Source organism: Carcharodon carcharias, chromosome 27, assembly GCF_017639515.1.
Source record: "Carcharodon carcharias isolate sCarCar2 chromosome 27, sCarCar2.pri, whole genome shotgun sequence".
NCBI classification, from domain to species: Eukaryota; Metazoa; Chordata; class Chondrichthyes; order Lamniformes; family Lamnidae; genus Carcharodon; species Carcharodon carcharias.
In genome coordinates, this window is record NC_054493.1 from 12,509,929 (window position 1) to 12,533,251 (window position 23,323).

A 23,323-nucleotide genomic window follows, 5' to 3' on the forward strand; every position below is an offset into this window, starting at 1 on the left:
ATTTTTTAAACCACGACCCCTAATTTTGATTCTCCCACAAGAGAAAACATCATTCCACATCCATCCTGTCAACACCCCTCAGGATTCTGTATGTTTCAATCAAGTCACCTCTTACTCTTTTAAACTCCAGCGGATACAAGCTCATTCTGTCCAATCTTTCTTTATAAGATGACTTGCCCATTCTAGGTATTAGTCTCATAAACCTCCTCTGTACTGCTTCCAATTACATCGTTCCTTAAAAAGGAGACCGATACTACACACAGTACTCAAGATGTAGTATCACCAGTGCCCTGTATAATTGGACCTCCCTACTTTTGTATTCAATTCCCCACGCAATAAACAACAACATTCTATTAGCTTTCCTAATTGCTTACTGTACCTACTTATTAACCTTTTGCAATTCATGCACTGGGACACCCAGATCTCTGCATTTCAGAGCTCTGCAATCTCTCATCATTTAGATAATATGCTTTTTAACTCTTCCTGCCAAAAGGGAGAATTTCACATTTTCCCACATTATACGCCATTTGCCAGATGGTTGCCCACTCACTTAACCTAACTAAATCCTTTTGTAACCTCCTTATATCCTCTTCACAACTTACTTTCCGACGTGCTCAGTCATGTTCACATCATCCTCACCAAACTGCTCAACGTCATCTGCAAATATAATTGACCATGGCATTTCCTGTTATACTTGCTCAGTTAGAACATGCATGGCCATCAGGAAGAGGAAGGGGTTCAGTGTCCATCCTTGATGTAATTCAACTTTGACGTTGAAACTCTCTCTCCCCTCCCACACTGCTTCTTACTCTTACCTTGGCACTCCTTGGACATGTCTTGTAATGGTCATACATGCTTCTCAGGGACTCCATAAATTCTAACACAGACTGTAGATGGTACATACTGCTGCTACTGTGCGTCGGTGGTGGAGGGAGTGAATATGTGGATATGGTGCCAATCAAGCGAGCTGCTTTGTCCTGGGTGGTATCAAGCTTCTTGAGTGTTGTGGGAACTGCACATCCAGGCAAGTGAAGAGTATTCTATCACATTCCTGACTTGTGCCTTGTAGATGATGGATAGGCTTTGGAGAGTCAGAAGGTGAGTTACTCGTCGCATGATTCCTGGTCTTGTGGCCACAATATTTATATGGCTATTCCAGTTCAGTTCATGGTTAATGGTAACCCCCAGGACGTTGATAGTGGGAGATTCAGTGATGGTAATGCAACATCAAGGGGCAATGGTCAGATTCTCTCTTGGTGCTGAACGTTGTGCAATCATCAGCGAACATCTCCATTTCTCACCTTATGATGGAAGGAAGGTCATTGATGAAGCAGCTGAAGGTGGTTGGGCCTTGGACACTACCATGAGGAACTCCTGCAGTGATGTCCCAGAGCTGAGATGACTGACCTCCAATAACCAGAACCATCTTCCTTTGTGCTAGGTATGACTCCAACCAGCAGAGAGTTATCCCCATGATTCCCATTGACTCCAGTTTTTCTGGGCGTCTTTGATGCCACACTCGGTCAAATGCTGCCTTAATGTCACTCTCACCTCACCTCGGGAATTCAGCTGTTTTGTCCATGTTTGAACCAAGGTTGTAATGAGAGCAGGAGCCGAATGGCTCTGGCGGAACCCAAAATTGGTGTCAGTGAGCAGGTTATAGCTAAGCAAGTGCCGCTTGATAGCAATGTTGATGACCCCTTCCATTTCATTACACATGATGGAGAATAGACTGCTTCATGACATATCTAATATCCTTATTAACTCTGGGAAGAAAATCCGTCTGGGCGGGTAGGATGTCGATGGGAAATGGATAATGAAAAAGGATAGTGAAGAAAAATGAGCTAATATAGAAGTGAGAAATAACAAGGGGGTCAACTGGATGCAGAAGCAGTAGAAACAAAGCTCAGAAATAAGAAAAACAAAAATACCTGGAAAAACTCAGCAGGTCTGGCCGCATCTGCGGAGAGGAACACAGTTAACTTTTCGAGTCCAAAAGACCCTTCAACAGAACTAAGTAAAAATAGAAAAGAAGTGAAGTATAAGCTGGTTTAAGGGGGGTGGGGGTGGGACAAGTAGAGCTGGATAGAGGGCCAGTGATGGGTGGAGATAACCAAAAGATGTCACAGACAAAAGGACAAATAAGTGTTGAAGGTGGTGATATTATCTAAGGAATGTGCTAATTAAGGATAGAAAGCAGGACAAGCAAGGTACAGATAGCCCTAGTGGGGGTGGGGTGAGGTGAAGTAATCGAAAAAGGCTAAAAGGTAGAGATAAAACAATGGATGGAAATACATTTAAAAATAATGGAAATAGGTGGGAAAAGAAAAATCTATATAAATTATTGGAAAAAAGGTTGGGGGGGGGGGGATGGAGATCGGAAAGGGGGTGGGGATGGAGGAGAGAGTTCATGATCTAAAATTGTTGAACTCAATATTCAGTCCGGACGGCTGTAAAGTGCCTAGTCAGAAGATGAGTTGTCCCGCAACCCCCCCCCCCCCCACCCCACACAACCCCCCCACAAACCAGCTTATATTTCACCTCTCTTCTATTTTTACTTAGTTCTGTTGAAAGCTCATTTGGATTCGAAACGTTAACTGTGTTCCTCTCCTCAGATGCTGCCAGATCTGCTGAGTTTTTCCAGGTATTTTTGTTTTTGTTTTGGATTTCCAGCATCTGCAGTTTTTTGCTTCTATCAGAAATAAGAAATACTGATTATTAAAGTTGTTGGAATAATTCTGCCTGGGAGATAATCAGCATCAAGACCTTCGACTAAAATAAATGTATGTGATATAGCAAACATCAAGTATATTCCTAACAGATCTACCAAGGTATAGATCAAGCTGAGCCAGAGAATCTGCTATTTTACATCCAGAGAAGTGATGCACAATTATGTTGGTAAAATATGTGCATTTCCAATTTTCTTGTATGGAAATTATAGCAAGATTATACCAAATTAGAGACACAAGCACAGACTGTGTTAACATGGGGATTGTTAACTCTCATGTGAAGCATCTCAGGACGTTTTTATTACATTGAAGGTGCTGTATAAATGCAAGCTGTTGTTGTCTACTTTAAGGAGTGATTCCATTACCAGTCTAAGCTGAAAAACCATGGATGCTGTGGCATCAGGGAGAGGATTTTTAGTGGCTGAGAGTGGAAAAGGATTCACTCGGTCACCCCATTTAGTGACACAGCAACACAGTCACAATGGATACACTGCTCAGGTATTTCATAAGTGCAAGAGGGTTTACTCAGTTTTCCCAACAACTTTGAAAGTTCACATAATTGCTCTGGAGAGAGTCGAGAGGAGATTTACAAGAATGTTGCCAGGGCTTGAAAATTACAGCTATGAGGAGATATTGGATACACTGGGCTTGTTTTCCTTAGAACAGAGGAGGCTAATTACAGATGACCCAATTGAGGTGTACAAAATTTTGAGGAGCTGAGATAGAGTAGACAGCAAAATCTTTTTGCCCCCCAGCTGAGGGGTTAATTATCAGGCAGCATAGATTTAAGGTGTTTGGTAGAAGGATTAGTGGGGATATGAGAAAAAACTTTTTTCATCCAGAGGGCAGTGTGCATCTGGAATTCACTACCTAAGTTGGGAGTTGACACTGAAATGCTCAACTCATTTAAAAGTTACCTGGATCTGCATCTGAAGTGTTGGAACATGCAAGGACACGGACCAGGTTCTGGAAAGTGGAATTAAAATGAGTGACTGGTTTCCTTTTCTCTTTTTTGGACGGCACAGACACAATGGGCTGAATGGCCTCTTTCTGCACCATAACTGTCTTTATGGTTCTAAAGGATTTGATGGATGCAGCACATTCATACCAGAGAGAGGCTGTTTAAATGTTGTGTGTGTGGGCAGTGATTCACTTGTTCTTCCCACCAGCTGAGACACCAGTGAGTTTATGTGACTGCAGGGGTTGGATTCTGCCGTTTTTGCTGCTGTTCTCCTTCTTTCCTGTGGATAATAGAGAAACCATGCAGTTGGCTTTCAGTATAATTTGTTCTTTAACTTTATTATTGGCCTCTCCGGCACCAGTCTCCAATCTGCAACAAGGAAACAAATCAGGATATCCTACTTTGTACTTTCAATGGGGGGGTGGTGTGTGTGTGTGTGTGTGTGTGTGTGTGTGTGTGTGTGTGTGGGGGGGGGGTTGGGGGGGGTGGGGGGGGGGGGGGGGGGGGGTGGGGGTGTGACCCAGCATTCACCGCGGTAGAGAATGTCCCCTATCCACACAACAGCAAGGTCAGTGCGCAGGCGCAGTGTTGAACTGTGTCTGAGCATGCGCGGAGCGAGTAATGACGATGGATCATAGCTTAAACAAAAACGAAAACAGAATTAACTGGAAAAACTCAGCAGGTCTGGCAGCATCGGCGGAGAAGAAAAGAGTTGACGTTTCGAGTCCTCATGGCCCTTCGACAGAACTTGAGTTCGAGTCCAAGAAAGAGTTGAAATAAGATAGAAGCTTCTTTGTTGGGGTCCGCGATCGGTAAAGCTGGAATGGAGGGATGGATGGAGCGATGGACTGGGACAGTGGACCGAAAGGTTTTTTAAACATGTTATGTAAGCTTCAGACTGCCGAACTCGAAGCTGCCGGTCCCCGTTTACTAGAGTAGGGATAAAGCTGAGGGGCTTTCGCTGCTGCAAAGCGAGGTGAACGGCCGCAGTCAGATCGGTCGAAGGGTCATGAGGACTCGAAACGTCAACTCTTTTCTTCTCCGCCGATGCTGCCAGACCTGCTGAGTTTTTTCAGAAAATTCTGTTTTTGTTTTGGATTTCCAGCATCCGCAGTTTTTTTGTTTTTATATTATGGTGAACGGCCGCCATGTTGATCAGCGGCAATGTTCCTTAGGGCGCATGCGCGGCCATCGCTATCCCTGTCAGCAGGAGGAGAGAACGTTGTGAATTTCTATCCTGGACTGACAGGGATGGGTTTTGGAAACTCCTTTTACAGGGGGCTAGGAGATTATGTCGACATGATAAGCTGCTACATCAAAGTTTATTGCGCAAAATAAAAGCTCATGGTGTAGGGGAAACATTATAATGGATAGAAGATTTTTTTAATCCACTTCTGGGATGTGGGCTTCGCTGACTGGACCAGCATTTATTGTCCATCCCTAATTGCCCTTGAGAAGGTGATCGTGGGCTGCCTTCTTGAACTGCTGCAGTCCATGTGGTGTAGATACATCCACAGTGCTGTTAGGAAGAGAGCTCCAGGATTTTGACCCAGCGACAGTGAAGGAACGGCATTATATTTCCAAGTGAGTGATTTGGAGGGGAACTTCCAGATGGTGTTCCCATCTATCTGCTGCCCTTGTCCTTCCAGATGAGAGTGGTCGTGGGTTTGGAAGGTATTGTCGAAGGAGCCCTGGTGAATTCCTGCATTGTATCTTGTAGATGATACACACTGCTGCGACTGTGTGTCGGTGGAGGGAGTGAATGTTTGAGGATATGAATATGATGCCAATCAAGCGGGTTGCTTTTCCCTGGATGGTTTCAAGCTTCTTGAGTGTTGTGGGAGCTGCACTCGTCCAGGCAAGTGAAGAATATTTCATCACACTCCTGACTTTTGCCTTATAGATGGTGGACAGGCTTTGGCGAGTCAGGTTGTGAGTTACTCGTCGCCTGTTTCCTAGCCTTTGACCTGTGCTTGTGGCCACAGTATTTATATAACTGTTCCAGTTCAGTTTCTGGTCAGTGGTAACCCCCAGGATGTTGATAATGGGTATTTAGTGATGGTAATGCCATCATGGGGCGATGGTTGGATTCTCTCTTGTTGGAAATGGTCATTACCTGACACTTGTGTGGCGCAAATGTTACTTGCCACTTGTCAGCCCAAGCCTAGATATTGTCCAGGTCTTGCTGCATTTGGAGATGGGCTGCTTCAGTACCTGAGGAGTCATAAATGGTGCTGAACATTGTGCAATCATCAGCGAACATCCCCACTTCTGCCCTTATGATGGAAGGAAGGTCATTGATGAAGCAGCTGAAGATGGTTGGGCCGAGGACACTATCCTGAGGAACTCCTGCAGTGAGGTCCTGGAGCTGAGATGACTGACCTCCAATAACCAGAACCATCTTCCTTTGTGCTAGGTATGACTCCACCCAGCAGAGCGTTTCCCCCCTGGTTCCCATTGACTCCAGTTTTGCTGGGGCTCCTTGATGCCACACTTGGTCAAATGTGGCCTTGATTTGAAGGACAGTCACTCTCACCTCACCTTGAGAGTTCAGCTCTTTTGTCCATGTTTGAACTAAAACTGCAACGAGGTCAGGAGCCAAGTGGTTCTGGCAGAACCCAAACTTGCCGTCAGTGAGCTGATTATTGCTGATCAAGTGCCGCTTGATAGCACTGTTAATGACCCCTTTCATTACTTTGCTGATGATAGAGGGTAGACTGATGGGGCTGGGTTGGAATTGTCCTGCTTTTTGTGTACAGGACATACCTGGGCAATTTTCCACATAGCCAGGTAGATGTCAGTGTTGTAACTGTACTGGAACAACTTGGCTAGGGGCACAGCAAGCTCTGGAGCACAAGTTGTCAGTACTTTTGCTGGAATATTGTCATGGTCGGCTAGCAGAAAAGAGTGAAACATCATAAATGGGCTCTTTTTCTGATTAATAGGATGTGACAAGTGGAGTCCCGCAGGGGCCTCAATTTTTTCTAATTTATATCAATGACTGAGAAGAGGGGAGTGAAGGCAGCCAGCTAAATTTGCAGATGACACAAAGATAGGTCGGAAAGTATGTTGTGAAGAGGACATAAGCAGGTTGTAGACAGATATAGATGAGTTGAATGAGTGGGCAAAAAATCTGGCAAATGGAGTAAAATGTTGGAAAGTGTGAACTTGTTCACGTTGGTAGGAAGAATAAAAAAGCAGATTATTACTTAAATGGAGAATAGCTGCAGGATTCCAAGGGGCAGAGGGATCTAGCTGTTCTAATGTATTCGTCACAAAAAGTTAGTTTGCAGATACAACAAGTAATTAAGAAAGCTAATGGAATGCTAACCTTTATAATGAGAGCAATTAAACATAAAAGTAAGGATGTTATGATAAAAGCAAAATACTGCAGATGCTGTAAATCTGAAATAAAAACAGAAAATGCTTGAAAAACTCAGCAGGTCTGACAACATCTGTGGAGAGAGAAACAGGGTTAACGTTTCGAGTCTGCCTGACTCTTCAGAGCTAAAGAGAAGTCTCCAGCTCTGAAGAAGGGTCATACAGACTCGAAATGTTAACCCTGTTTCTCTCTCCACAGATCTGCTGAGTTTTTACCAGAATTTTCTGTTTTTGTTAAGGATGTTATGCTTCTGTTATACAGGGCATTGATGAGACAACATCCCGAACCTTGTGTGCAGTTTTGGTCTCCTTATTTAAGGAAGGATGTAAATGCATTGGAAGTGGTTCAGAGGAGGTTTACTAGATTGATACCTGGAATCAGTGGGTTGTCTTATGAGGAAAGGTTAGGCAGGCTGGGCTTGTTTCCACTGGAGTTTAGAAGAGTGAGGGCGACTTGATTGAAGTATATAATATCCTGAATGGTCTTGACAAGGTGGACATGCAAAGGATGTTTCTGCTTGTGGGTGAGTCCAGCTCAAGGGGGTACTGTTTTAAAATTAGGGGTTTCCCTTTTGGACAGAGGAGAAATTTTTCTTTGAGGGCTGTGTGACTTTGCCTCCGAAGGCCGTGGAGGCGGGGTCATCGAATATTTTTAAGGCAGAGGTAGGTAGACTCTTGTTTGGCAAGGGAATCAAAGGTTATCAGGGTTAGATGGGAATGTGGAATTTAAAACACAAACAGATCAGCCAAGATCCTATTGAATGGGTGAGCAGGCTGGAGGGGCTGAATGGCTGACTTCTGCTCCTAGTTTGCATGTTAATATGTACATAGTTAGCTCAAACCAAGACAAATGTTTGTCTCTTCTCAATTTTTATCCTAGATTGACAATGATGGTTTTTGGAAACTCCTTTTACAAGATATTAGAAGGGGAGAATTTGCCAACAGGAAACTCAAAACCAAGCATCACGTCAAGAAACAACAGCATCACTCGATCCAGCAGGACCGGGATACTATCAGCCTCTGAGTGTAAGCACTGAGCTCCATGTTATTACTACTCACTGTGTAAAAATGTTTTTCCTCACATCTAGAAGGACAAGGGCAGCAGACACATGGGAACACCACCACCTGGAAGTTCCCCTCCAGGCCACTCACCATCCTGACTTGGAAATATATTGGCCGTTCTTTCACTGTCAATGGGTCAAAATCCTGGAACTCACTTCCTAACAGCACTGTGGGTGTACCTACATCACATGGACTGTAGCGGTTCAAGAAGGCAGCTCACCACCACCTTCTCAAAGGCAGTTAAGGATGGGAATTAAATGCTGGCCTAGCCAGCAATGCTCACGCCCCATGAATGAGTAAAAAAAAAAAACCCCTCTACCTCTTGCCTAAAACCTTAAATCTTGTGTCCCTTATCCTTTTACAAATTGAATGGAAACAGCTTTTCTTTATCTACCTTATCTAAATCTATTAGAAACTTGAACACGTCTATCAAATCTCCCCTTAATCTCCTTCACTCTAAGGAGAGCACCCACAGCTTCACAAACAAACATTGCAATTAAAATCCCTCATACCTGGAACCATCAAATTCTGCACCATTTTTATTCCTCGTAATTCATGGTGCACACCCTGAATTGTTCACTCTTTCTCTCTCCACAGATACCAGCATATATTGCTAATTCCCCAGTATATACTGCTAATTCCAAGCTGCTTGTGGAGAAGATGATATCTGACCTCCTTGAACTGCTGCAGCCCATGTGGTGAAGGTGCCTCCACAATGCTGTTCGGTAAGGAGTTACAGATTATTCGCCTAGAGATAATGAAGGAATGGCGATATATGTCCAAATCAATGACAATCAGTTGTTTTTATATCACACTTTTAATGCAATACAACGTTCCAAGACATTTCACAAAGCAATTTCTGACGCCGAGCCACATGAGCAGATATTAGGGCAGGTGACTGAAAGCTTGGCTAAAGAGGTAGGTTTTCAAGAGGTATTTCCAGAGCTTGGGTCCCAGGCAACTGAAAGAACGGCCACCAATGGTGGGGTGATTAATGTCGAGAATATTCAAGAGATAGAATTCAATGAACACATATTTTGGAGAGATGCGTGGGTAGAGGAGATTACTGATAGGGATTGATCTCAAGATTACAGGGAGGTTGAATGTGGGTGGCCGACCAGGAGTGCATTAGGATAGTTAAGTCTAGAGGTAACAAAGGAATGGATGATGGTTTCAGCAGCAGCTGAACTAAGACGAGGGTGGAGTTGGGCACTGTGGTCTTGGTGATGATGTGTGTATGTGTTTGGAAGCTTATCTTGAGATTAAATATTTCACCATGGTTGTGAACAGCCTGGTTCAGCCTCAGACAGTTGCTAGGGAGAGGGATGGGGTCGGTGGCTCAGGAGTGGAGTTTGCCGCTGGAACTGAAGACAAGGCTTTGGTCTTCCCCATACTTAAATGGAGGAAATTTCTGCTCATCCAGTGCTAGATGTCAGACAAGTCAGGATGGTATGTGACTTGGGGGGGAACTTGGAAGTGAAGGTGTTCACAACTACCTGCTACCCTGGTCCTTCTAGGTGATGGAGATTGAGGGTTTGGGAGATTCTGTCAAAGTTCTGGTCGAGTTGTAAATATATAAAATCCCTCTCCTTCACCCATTGACTCTCTAATGTCTCCCTGTCTTCTTCCACTGAGGCTATTGTTTTGTGTCGGACCAGTCCGAGAGGCAGGTTCCCTTCCCTGAAGGACATTATTGAACCAGTTGGGTTTTTAGGACAATCCGGCAGTTTTCATGGTCACTTTTTCCTTGTGCCGGCCCCACAAATTACCAGATTCATTCAGCTCAATTTCACAGCCTGCCTTTGTGTTTGTGTGGGTACTCTCTCACTCCCTTTTTTTTGTTTTAAATCAATTTCACAGGGTATTAGAAGCGGAGGATTTGCAGTTGGGAAGCTCAAACCAAATATCACGCCAGCATCTGATGGAGTTGCCCAATTTATTGTAACCTGAATACCGTAGAACTTTGAACATGGATGGAAAAAGCATTGTTCACTGTGGAGAGAAACCATGGAACTGTGGAGATTGTGAGGAGAGATTCAGTTACCCATCTGAGCTGGAAACTCATCGATGTACTCACACTGGGGAGAGGCCATTCAACTGCTCTACATGTGGAAAGGGATTCACTCGTTCATCCCAGCTGATTACACACTAGCGAGTTCACTCTGGGGAGAGGCCATTCACCTGCTCCGAGTGTGGGAAGGGATTCACTCAGTCATCCAACCTGCTAACACACCACCACATTCACACTGGGGAGAGACCTTTTCAATGTCCAGACTGTGGGAAGTGCTATAAAAGTTCTGGGAACCTGATTACTCATCAATGTGTTCACACTGATGAGAGGCCTTTCAGGTGCTCTCACCGCGGGACTGGGTTCAGGGGATCATTTCAACTCCCTGTACACCAGTGAATTCACACTGATGAGAGACCTTTCACCTGCTACATGTATGGGAAGGGATTCACTCAGTTATCCCATGTGCTGAGGCATGAAAGAGTTCACACTGATGAGAGACCTTTTAAATGCATGGACTGCGGGAAGTGCTATAAAAGCTCCGGGGAACTGATGTCCCATCAACGTGTTCACACTGACAAGAGACCGTTCAGGTGTTTTTACTGTGGGGCTGCATTCAGGGGATCATCTCAACTTTCTGTACATCAGTGAATTCACACTGGGGACAGGCCATTCACCTTCTCTGAGTGTGGGAAGGGATTCATTCAGCCATCCACACTGCTGAATCACCAGCGAGTTCATACTGGGGAGAGGCCGTTTAATTGCTCCAAGTGTGGGAAGAGATTCACTCGGTCATCCCACCTGCTCAGCCACCAGCAAGGTCACACAATGGAAAGTCATTCACCTGCACAAGGTTTGGGAAGAGATTCAGTCGGTCATCAATACTGCTGAATCACCAGTGAGTTCGCAAGTAAGTACAGTGATTGGATTTTCTGTTAATCACATCCAGGACTGAACTATGCTCATTGGGGTCTGTTTCTGCTGATGTTAATAAACTCCACACCATTAAAGGATATCATATTCAGGATAAAAGTCAAATAAATCACCTTTGTGCTAAACGTACAGTATGCCGTATCTTTTTAATACCTCTAACACTGGTTAGTTCCTTTTGAAGTGCTTTCCCTCTCCCCTGTCTCCACCATCCTCACCTCCGACAACAAGTGCAATGAGTTCATGGAGCTTCTTTGACACTTTGATCAGCTGCCTCTCTGCTTCCTTCCCTTCCATTATCCCACCGGGCCAAACTGTCTAAAGCTCCTTCCTGCTGCAGCCCTGAACCTACTTCTTTCTTTAGATTCTCTCCAATCTTCTCTCATGCCTTCTCAGAGCTTATCTTTTCCATAAAACCTGTCCTCTCTCACTATTCCCATCAAACTACAGATCACCCAACTTCCCCATGTTCGCTGATATTGTTAACAGTTATCTCTCTTCAGGTACTGCCCTTCATTCCTTTCAATCTGTCATCATCACCCACTCCTCCATGGTACAAATCCTGGACCCCAATGCCCTTGCAAAATACTGCCCCACCTCTAACCACCCTTTCCTTTCCAAAGTCCTTGTCACCTTTCAAATCCATGCACATTTTCTCCAGAACTCCATGTTTAAATCCTTTCAATGAGATTTCTGCACCTGTCACAATATCAAAACAGCTCTTACTGAAGTCACAAATTACATTCTGGTTACATCTAATTATAGCCAGAGAATCACCTACAGTAACTATGATTATTTTATTTACATTTTTACATACTGACTCTCTGGATAAGTGATTAGGTGTCACTGAACTTTGACATAAAAAAAGTTCCATTATCACTCTCACTGTGACTGTATCTTGCCGGTCAAGTCCTTTTAACTACAGCAGCTCTTCTGGATTCGATCAACAGGGAAAAGTGAAGACATGACAGTCCACAACGCAAGCTCACCGCTAATTGATACAAAGCATAGCTGAACATCTGTGTATTGCTCTGTTATAGACTTATTGAAACAGATTCTTTGCCAAGACTGGCCAACAGCTCCATTATTGAAGGATGTGAATGATAGGAGATGGATCTTGGTCTTTCTTATTTTGCAATCCTGATGCCAGTAGAATCTCACCTTCACTTCCCCAGATTCAGATAAAGATCCGAGAAAGGGTCATATGGACTCGAAACGTTAACTGTTTCTCTCTCTACAGATGCTGCCAGGCCTGCTGAGCTTTTCCAGCATTCTCTGTTTTTATTTCAGATTTCCAACATCCGCAGTGACTGATTTTATTTTAATGATTAACTGGGACTGAGCCTCTAATGCCGTCCGAATTACCCACATTCCCATGCGCATCAGACACCGCTCTATCTGCCGCGGGTTGGCCGGCTGGATTGCGCATGCTCGGAGGGTCCTGGTCTCTTTGAGGTTGTTCCCGGAGAGAAGCCGGAAGCGGCGGATAGTGAGAATGGATAATATTCATTGTTTAATATTCGGCTCTGGGGCCGCACTCGGGATTTGTAAACCCGCTCCCGACAGTGACCTCTCACTGGAAAACTCACAATGCCCGGCTAATTGACGGCAGCTTCGGGCCAATAGGAAGAGAGGGGCGAGCGAAGCGGTTTCTCCTCCAACCAATCGGAGTGACCGAGGAGGCAGGGCTAGGCTGTGAATGATGCATGCGCAGTACTGAAACCGGAGCTGGATGAAGGAGCGGTCGAGCTCAGATCACAAAGGGTGAGAGATGAAGTCGGCGGCTGGAGATTGTGCACCGGGGGGAGCCTGGAAACCGCGCGCGAGCTCAGAGGGGAGACAGTGGCCTAGTGGTAATGTCACTGGGCTAGAAATCCAGTGATCCTGGTCTGAGGATATGGGTTCGAATGGCAGCTGGTGAACTTTAAATTCAGTGACTAAATCAGTCATAGTGACCACAAAACTATCATCGATTGTGGTGAACCCCATCTGATTTACTAATGTCCCTTTAGGGAAGGAAACCTGCCGTGCTTACCAAGTCTGGCCTACATAGGACTCCAGACCCACAGCGATGTGGTTCATTCTGAAACAGTCAAACCCAGAAGGACAAAAAAGCAGTTCGGACTAATACTCTTAATTCCCAGTTTTTAACTGCTGTTCCATTCTAAGTTATACAAGGCGATTTCCGACCAGTATTCTTATTTCCCAGGTTTTACTGTTTTTTTCCTCCTGAGAAGTCACACAATTCAAGGGCAATGAGGGATGGGCAACACCCACATCCTAAAGCGATATTGGTGAGGGAATTGTCATTTGTGGGAGAGAATTCCAAACTTTTCCCAGCCTTTGTGTCAACAATTGTTACCTCATTTCACTCTGGAGGACCGGGCTACAAATTTTAGATTATTTCCCTTGACGCAGACTCCCCAGTCAGCAGAAATAATTTCTTTCAATCTTGGATTAAATCACCCTTTAATTTACTAAATTCCAGGAAACAATCTGAGTTTCAGTCATCTCTCCTGATAATTTAATTTCAGGTATCACGATGACTGGAAAAGCATCTGGATACACAAGCCCTGGTCAGACCACACCTGGAGAACTGTGTACAGTTCTGGGAAGGATATATTGCCCTTGGAGAGAGTGCAGCACAGATTTACCTGAATGATACCTGGACTCCAAGAGTTAAGTTGTTAGGAGAGATGACACAAGCGTGTGTTGTATTTCCTGGAATTAAGAATAAGTGGTGATTTGATCAAAGTTTTCAAGATATTAATTGGAACTGATTAGGTAGATAAAGACACATGATTTCCACTGGTTGGGGAATCTGGGACTGGGGGCATAGTGTAAACATGAGAGCCAGACCTTTCAAGAGTGAAGTTACAAACACTTCTACACACAAAGGGAGGTGGAAGTGAGGAACTCTGTTCCACAAACAGCAGTTGATGCGAGGTTAATGTTAAATCTAACATTGAACGATCTTTGTTAACTAAAGCTATTGATGGATATGGGGCAAAGGCGGGTGTATAGAGTCAGATCACAGATCAGCCATGATTTCATTGCATGGTGGAACAGACTCGAGGGGATAAATGAGCAAATTCTAGAATCAAAGAAACTTACAGCACAGAAAGAGGCCATTCAACCCTTTGTCCTTGTGCTGTCTATTTGAAAGAGCAGTCATGTTTCGTCCCTCACACCCACTTTCTGTTTGTAATCATTAAGTTCTTCATTATCAAATACCTGTCAACTCCCTGTTAAAAGTTCCTTATAGAATCAGATTCCACCATCTTTTGAGGTAGAGAGTTACCGATCCTGACAACTCTCTGCTGATGCAGAAACTGAGAAACTGCTGAACTTGATGTTGAGTCTGGATGGTTGTAAAGTGTTGAATCGAAAGATGAGCTGCTGTTCCTTGAGCTCCCATTGAGCTTCATTGGAACAGTTCAGGAGGCCAAGGACAGAGAGGTCAGAGTGGGAGTGGGGCAGAGAATTAAAATGACAAGTCACCAGAAGCATAGGGTCAAGCTCACAGATTGAACAGAGGTTGTTCCACAAAGTGATTACCCAATCTGTGTTTGATCTTCCCAATGTAGAGCAGGCCACATGGTCAGCACTGAATACAGTAACTAAACTGAAAAAAATTACAAGCAAATCATTGTTTGATATAGGCCGAAGAAAGATACTTCATTGAAGGGTAAGGGTTACAAAGTAAAATAAGCCAATTTCCCGAATATTAAACCTCCAGACCAGTTACAAAGGTTATTAACATCAGCAGAAACAAACCCAAACTATCCGAATGAACATAGCTCAGTCCTGGATGTGATTAACAGCAGAATCCAACCCCTGAGGTCACTGCTGAACTCACTGGTGTGTCTGCCGGTTGGATGATGGATTAAATCCCTTCTCACATGTGGAACAGGTGTCCAGCCTCTCCCCATTGTGAACCCTGCTGTGTGGCTTGGAGCTGATGGTTTCCCCCATGCACCAGCTGATCTTGTCTTTCCAGGTGGTGGGGGTCAGGAGTTTGGGGGATTCTATCAAAATTCTGGTTGAATTGCAGATCTATGAAACCCATCTCTTTTTCCCCTCCTCCACCTCTCACTCTCTCCTCTCCCATAGAGGCCAGAGTCTTGTGTGGGCCCAGACCGGGTGGCAGCTTCCTTTCTGTGAATTACATTAGTGAACCAGTTGGGTTTTTATGACAATCCAGCAGTTTTCATGGTTACTTTTTCCTCGTGCCGGCCCCACAAATGACCAGATTCATTCAGCTCAATTTCACAACCTGCCTTTGTGTTTTTGTCGGTTCTTTTTCACAGTTCTTTGTTTCTATTTTGAGCTCAGTTTACAGGGTATTAGAAGGATTTGCAGTCGGGAATCAAAATCATGTCAAACTTTGCCAGAGTTGCTTGATTCATCAGGACCTGAATATCACCATCCTTAGAAAATGGAAGCAAAAAGTACCGTTCACACCAGGGAGAGACCCTGGAAATGTGGGGACTGTGGGAAGAGATTCAGGTCCCTGTCTGATCTGGAAACTCATTGACACAGTCACACCGGGGAGAGGCCATTCATCTGCTCCGTGTGTGGGAAGGGATTCCCTCAGTTAACCTGCCTTCAGACACACCAGCGACTTCACACAGGGGAGAGGCCGTTCACCTGCTCTGTGTATGGAAACGTATTCACTTGCTCATCCTACCTGCTGAAACACCAGCAAGTTCACACCAACAAGAGAGAGTTTCAATGCCCCAACTGTGAAAAGAGCTTTAAAAACCCATACACACTGAGGCAGCACCAGCGCATTCACACTAGGTACGCACTATTCAGCTGCTCACAGTGTGGGAAGAGGTTCAGTACATCACCCCACCTGCTCACACACCAGTGAGTTCACACTGATGAGAGACCTTTTAAATGTTCAGACTGTGGGAAGTGCTTCAAAAGTTCTATGGATCTGCAATACCATCAACGTATTCACACTGATGAGAGACCGTTCAGGTGCTCTCACTGCGGGACTGGGTTCAAGCAACCATCTCATCTCACTGCACACCAGCGCACTCACACTGGGGAGAGGCCGTACACCTGCTCTGAGTGTGGTAAGAGATTCACTCAGTCATCCAACCTGCTGACATACCAGCGAATTCACACTGGGGAGAGACCATTCTCCTGCTCCGAGTGTGGGAAGGAATTCGCTCGCTTATTCCACCTGCAGACACACCAGCGAGTTCACAAGTGATGACAGGGGTTGGATTCTGCTGTTGTTGCTTCTGTTCATCACATCCTGGACTGAATCATGTTCATTCAGACAGTTGAGGTTGATCCTAATGTCAGTTGCCCAGTTTCGACTTGGCGTGTGAATCATGTGTGAATAGACTATCATGTCTACAAACCTTGTTTTCAATGTAAATCACTCAGAAACTGTCTTGAACTAAAGATGAGCAATGAACAGATCACTGTGCAGTCATGCAGCTCTATGTTGATGGGAGAAAGTCTGTTCTGTAACTCGAGGATGAGGCTCAGTAAGCTCTGAGTGTTTGTAATTACAAGTAGGCTCGAGCTATTTGAGAGACGGGCTGTTCAAAGCTGTTAACTTGTGAGATATTGAAGAAATTATTCTAAAAGTAAACTCACCAATTGATAGCCTTAGACTCTGCTCCCTGCTGTAATTGATACTCAGCATCCAATCGTGCTGATTTATAGTGAATCACTGAATATCCTGTGCAGTCTTTGTTCCTTGTTTTGTGAAATAGCTCTCCCCATTAGTGCTGAATTGCTGGATAACTCTGATCACATTTAGACACATCTAGAAAGGGTCTGTGTGCCCACATTTCACTGTGATTTGAAAACAATAAACAATGTTCATGGCCTGACTTGTAGTCTGGTATCCGGGTGATTTGTGAAGAAAGATTTAATTCACCCACTCAGCAGCTTGAGGGGAACCAGACCGAGGCTTAATGGACATAAGAAATAGGAGCAGGAAGAGGCCATTCGGCCCATATAGCCTGCTCTGCTATTCGATACGATCATGGTTGATGTTCTACCTCAGATCCACGCTCCCCACAAACCTTAATTCCCCTTGTACCCAAAACTCTGTCGACCTCTGTTTTAAATATAACTAAGAGCCACAGATCCCTGGGGTAGAAAGTTCCAATGATTCACAACTAAGTGAAGAAATTCCTCCTCATCTCAGTCCTAAATGATTCCCCGTGTTCTAGATTCTCCAGACGGGAAACATTTTCTCAGCATCTACCCTGTCAGGCCATTTAGGTCACCTCTCAATCTCTCCAACTCCATTCAACATAGGCCTAGTCTGCTCGATCTCTCCTGATGGGACAATCTCCTCATCCCAGGAACCAGTCTGGTGAATGTTGGTTTCACTCCCTGTAGGGCAAGTGTGTCCTTCCTTAGGTAAGGAGACTTAAACTGCACACAATACTCCAGGTGATGCCTCACCAACACTCTGTATAATTGTAGTAAGACATCTTTACTCTTATACTCCAAACCCTTTGCAATAAAATCTAACAGACCATTTACCATTTGCTTGCTGTACCTGCATGTTAACTTTGTGATTCATGTACAGGAACAGCCAGGTCCCTCTGAATGCAAATATTTCCCAGTCTCTCACCATACGAAAAATATTCTTTCTTTTATTATTCCTACCAAAGTGGATAACTTCACACTTCACCATGTTGTATTCCACCTGCCATGTTCTTACCCAACCTGTCTATATCCCTCTGCAGCCTCTTTGTGTCCTCCTCAGCACTTACTTTCCCACCCCACATTGTATCATCAGAAAACCTGGATATGTTACACTCAGTACCCTCATTTAAGTCACTGATATTGATTGTAAATAGCTGAAGCACAACTGCTGATCCTTGTACCTGCTAGTCACAGCCTGCCAACCTGAAAATGTCCCATTTATTCCTACTCTCTGTTTTCTGTCCATTAACCAATCCTCAGTCCATGCTGAGATACCCCCAAACACCAGACCAAATTGTGTGTAATTACCTCTTGTGTGGCCCCTTATCAAATGCTTTTTGAAAATCCAAATACACAACATCTACTGATACCCTCATTATCCTCCTTACTTATTACATTTTCAAAAAGCTCTGAACAGATTTGTCAAACATGATCTCCCTTTCATAAATCCGTATTGGCTCTGCTCAATCAGTTAATAATTTTCTAAATGCCCCGTTAACACATCCCTCATGATAGATTCCTACATTTTGCCAATTACTGATGTTAGACTGACTGATCTCTAGTTCCCCGTTTTCCCTCTACCTCCTTTTCAGCAAAGTGAGATGATGAAGGCTTGGAGAGACACTCTGGAAGGTATGGGGAGCTGGGACTTGTCCATGAGAGTAACCAAAGGTCTAGGTCCTGAAATAATCCAAAGTGATGATGTGTTAGTCGTGGCTCAGTGGTTGCATTTTCATGTCTAAATCATATGGGTTCAAATCCACATCCAGAAAGATGAGCATAAAATTCAGGCTGACATTCCACTGCAGTACTGAGGGAGCACTGCACTGTCAGAGATGGCACTGAGACAGAATGGACGGACGTAAGAGATCCATTGACACTATTTCAAAGAGCCGGGGTTTCTCCCAGGAGTCTTGATCAATATTTATCCCTCAACCAACATCACTGAAACAGATTATCTGGGTATTATTAATTTGTTGTCTATGGGATCTTGCTGTGCATAAATTAGCTGCTGTATTGCTTGCATTACAACATTGACAACACTTCAAAGGAATTTCATTGGCTGTAAAATGATTTGAGACATCCTGATGTCATGAAAGGCTCTGCAGAAATACAAATCTTTCTTTAACAGAGGAGAAAAGGCCCAGAAATGGAACAGTTGAGAACAGGATTTCAATTTGTCTCCTCTTATCCTGGAGAAAACAAACATTATGTGTTTGACGCCAAGCTGATTTATTTGATATTTAACCAGAATATTAAACTCCAGCCCTGTTACAGGGATTATTAACATCAGGAGGAATAAACTCCAAGATCTGGATTTTCAAAGAGGGTTGAGAACCTGACACTGGATGAATTCCAGGTCCAGACACTGCATCTGAACTGCATTGTTCTTGTGACACTATTTTTAAGTGTAAATGAGCTGTTTTGACAGGGGTTGAGCTCAGTATCCAACCTGAGACACCAAGTGCCTCCGGGGAGAGGGAGCTTCCTGTCTGATGCCAGCAGTAAAGGCAGATGGCAGCCATTTTGAGGTTTGCTGCTGCTTTGCTGAGGGGAGCTGGCAGCTCATGAAATGACCAGGACAATAAAGACAACACAAGTGCGCACTGACATCAAGTTGAGGTACAGCGCTCGAACCAGAATAAGTCTACCCCATAAATTTTACAAACAGAAAATGAAAATTAACTTCCTTTTGACTCACGGTAACTCTAACAGCTGTGCATTAACATGCACCAGACTGTCTGGCATCATCCTGTAAGTAAGCCTGGGTAATAGATTTTAGTGCAGCCTAACCACGTTCAGGTTCATTTCATGTCATATTCATCATAATAAGCTAACAAGCTCAAAACACAATTTTCTGCTAACACTGAGATGAGAAGCCATTTTGATGTTAACCTTTCACAACAAACTAACCCAAAGCAATGTTACAAAGCAGCCACTGATGAGCAACAGATGATTGGTTGTTAATTAGAAGTCGCTTTATGTTATTTCTGTATTTCTCTATTAGCATTTCTTATGAGAGAATTAAAGTGCTGTAACAGCTGGGAAAGAAATGGGATAAACCCTGGACTCGCTCCCTATCAGGAACACACATTGTCCTTGATTGTTGAGTCTATCTTAATGAATGGGCTCCTGTATGGGCTCCTGTAAAGACATCAAGATGAGAGACATAGCTTAAAGGAAGGCACTGTGCCATGTTTAAGACAATGTGGTAAATTAGCTAAAACCAATGGAGTTAGCTCTTGTCACATTATTGACAAATCATAGACTAATTAGCCATTTCCAACAGCATCTTTTAAGTGTAAAAATGAAGGTTGCGAGAAGCCATTTTGTTAGCATGTTATCTGTGTATCGAATGACAGAGGGTTATCCTCACTTCACATCTTCGGCCTGATCTACTGAGGAATGTTGTGAGAAGTCTGTTTAATTTTTAAAGTTAAACATTCTCCTCTTACTGTTAATTGAAACTTTGATTTTATTTTTCTAACTTGTTACCTTTCCACCTTTTAATGGTTAATAAATCTTTTTTAAATGACCATTTAAAGTGTTCACTCCTGCCAGATGGTTAAATCCTGTAGAACTTGATGATTTCATTCACAATTGGGGATTTATTACAAACAACCTATACCCCATAAATCAACTTAAATCCAGAAAAATGATTGAAAATCCCATTCTGTTCCAGACAGGCTCCTTCACAAGTTCTTTAATGAGATTAAGGGGCCGTTTATTGGTGGTGAGTGGGTTTCCTGTTTCCTCCCCTCCACTGGCACTTTGAAAATCACAAACTGTCTCAGAGGCAGCGGATCCAGTGCCTCTGACCGGGAAAGTAATTTTCAAATCGCACAAGTCCCAGTTCCCACCCTCGTCAGGAAGTGAAAATCCAACCCCAGTTATCAGAATGAACATAGTTCAAACCTGGATGTGATTCACAGCAGCAATAACAACAGAATCCAACCCCTGTTGTCATATGTGAAACTTCTGGTGTCTCTTCAAGTTAGATGAAAAAATGAATCCCTTCCCACAGATGGGGCAGCTGAAAGGCCTCTCCCCAATGTGAACTCGCTGGTGTCTGTGCAGGTTATGCAACCGAGTGAATCTCTTCCCACACACACAGCAGGTGAACAGCCTCTCCCCAGTGTGAACTCGCTGGTGTTTGAGCAAGTTTATTGGTCCTTTGAAACTCTTCTCACAGTCAGAGCATTTAAACAATCTCTGATCACTGTGAACAAGTTGATGTGTCAGCAGAGCAGATGACTGAGTGAAGCCTTTCCCACACACAGAGCAGGTGAACTGCCTCTCCCCAGTGTGAACTCGCTGGTGAGTCCCCAGGTTAGATGAGCTCATGAATCCCTTCCCGCACATGGAACAGCTGAATGGCTTCATGCCACTGTGAACACGCTGGTGTGTCAGAAGATTTGATAACTGCATGAAACCCTTCCCACAGTCAGTGCAGGTGAACGGCCTCTCCCCAGTGTGAATACGCCGATGAATTTCCAGCTGGGATGGGGAAATGAATCCAGCTCCACAGTCCCCACATTTCCACGGTTTCTCCGTGGTGCGGGTGCCCTTGTGTCTCTCCAGATTGGATGATCAGTTGAATGCTTGTCCACACACACACACACACACACAGAAAACACGTGTACGTGGGACTCACAACGTCCCACTGTAAATGCTGTAATTTTTTCAGGTTGCGTAACTAGCTAAAGCTCTTTGCACAGTCAGTGCACTGGAACACTGTCACCGGTGTGAGTGTGTCTCGGTGCTTTTCCAGTCATATAGATGAGTGATTTTTCTTTTCTACAGGGAACTATTTCTCCTTCCACATTCAAAGGCCGGTGATATTCAGCTCCTGATGAATCAAGTGACTCTGTTAGATCTTGATCTGATATGTTTTGTTTGAGTTACCAGTCTATAAATTCTCCCTTCTGATGCCCTGTAAGCAGAAATTTCAAAAGTCCTCATTGTAAGCACGGCATAGAAATTAAGAAGTTAATTTTAGTTCTGATGGAACATTTTTTCTCTCTTGTTCCCCCAAAACTGTAAATTCCCGTCCCACACACTCTCCCTCCTCCCTGGGCTGAAATTCAAATAAAGTGTTGGATAATTCTCTGTATCCTTTTAATAAATTCTACAATTTAGATCATGTTTTACAAGGGGCCATTTGTTAACAGTTTCCCAAACACAGATCAGATTCCTCATTGGTTTGAGCCCAAAGTGTAACCTCTTATTTATTGTCCCCCCCTCCCCCATCCTCTGATGTGAACCATCCTCCACTCGCTGACCCAGGATGGCGGCCGTTAACCTGGGCCTGTTCCCGGGAGGGAGAAGCCCCGCAGCTGCAAACCAGGAGCTGATAATTATTCCTCAGGGTTTGCGGATCCACAAAGTGTTTCCAAATCTTCCCCGTCCAGCCGCCGGCTCCATCGCTCCCTCCCCCCGGGCCTGTCACCGCGGAGTAGACACGGGGCCTGGGGCCTACCCCAGAAGTTGATCCAGTTCCCAGTCCAGCCGCGGTTTCCATTCCTACCCTGTGCTCACAATCTCCTCCCGCCTCCCGAACCGTCAGCTCCTCCTCACTCTGTCACCATGACTGACACTGAGCATGCTCAGAGCGCACACCCACACTGCACCTGCGCACTGGACTCCTATCGTCATTGATAGGGGACTTTCTGCAACGCGGTTTGTTCTGGGTAAACAATCCGCCATTGATAGCTTGATTTGGGAACATAAAATCCAAAGCATCGGCTTCCCAATCGAGATCGGGACCCGGGGCGCTGTTATGGCACAGCGGATGGTAAATGCCGAGCTGCTCAAATCACAGAGCGAATCCTGAAACAGCTGCCACTATTTTTGAAATTTGTATTTTATCTCGAGATTCGTGTCTTGAATTCAGTAGTAATAAGTCCACCCACAATTAGAGTTTTTTTAAACTAAGTTAAACATTCATTAACAGAATAAAAGATTTTGAGCACATTCATAGGTCTACAAATTACTATTATAATAACTCCTAACTCCCCTAATTAATCTAGCTCCCAGTTACACCTCTGTTAAGGCAACAGTGAAACAAAACATAAGTTTAACAGACATTGGTAAAGCACACAATACCTTGGACAGTGATATTCAAAGTGAGTTTTCTTAGCTTCAGTTCCTGTAGACAGCAACTTAATGCATTGAGGCTGGAGGCTTTTCACACTTGTGTTAGATCTTAGAATGCCTTCCCTCTTACATATAACCTCATCTCCTTTATACGTGTTTCTCTCAATGTAAATTCCAATTCCCAATATTTCTTTGCAACTTTACTTTTAACTTTATTATAAATCTTTCTTAGTACTCATATTATCAGTAACCTTTGGGAAAAATAAACACTGTTTGACATGGCTTCTTAGGGCTCGGTGTAACATTTTACCATCTGTTTGAATTTCAAACTAACCTAATTTATATAAAAATGCAAATGTTCCTCGCACCTCACATTCTAAAACTTCAGCCAGGTTTGTGTATTTAGCATTTCAAACCTAGCTTCTCTTTTGATCATTCAAAAGCTCCAGACCAACTGTCTCCAATTCC

General features: G+C 44.0%; 2 long non-coding RNA genes across 2 annotated transcripts; one reads left to right on the forward strand and one right to left on the reverse strand.

The window, feature by feature from the left end:
* The first annotated feature begins 7,978 nt into the window (after window positions 1–7,978).
* On the forward strand, window positions 7,979–11,161 carry LOC121270456. The gene is made up of 3 exons (XR_005941539.1): window positions 7,979–8,097; window positions 8,731–8,858; window positions 9,994–11,161. It is a non-coding gene; the product is annotated as an uncharacterized LOC121270456 (long non-coding RNA).
* Window positions 11,162–20,232: 9,071 nt separating this feature from the next.
* LOC121270462 lies at window positions 20,233–22,371 on the reverse strand. The gene is made up of 2 exons (XR_005941544.1): window positions 22,287–22,371; window positions 20,233–21,692 (listed from the first exon to the last, which is right to left on the reverse strand). It is a non-coding gene; the product is annotated as an uncharacterized LOC121270462 (long non-coding RNA).
* Window positions 22,372–23,323: the final 952 nt, after the last annotated feature.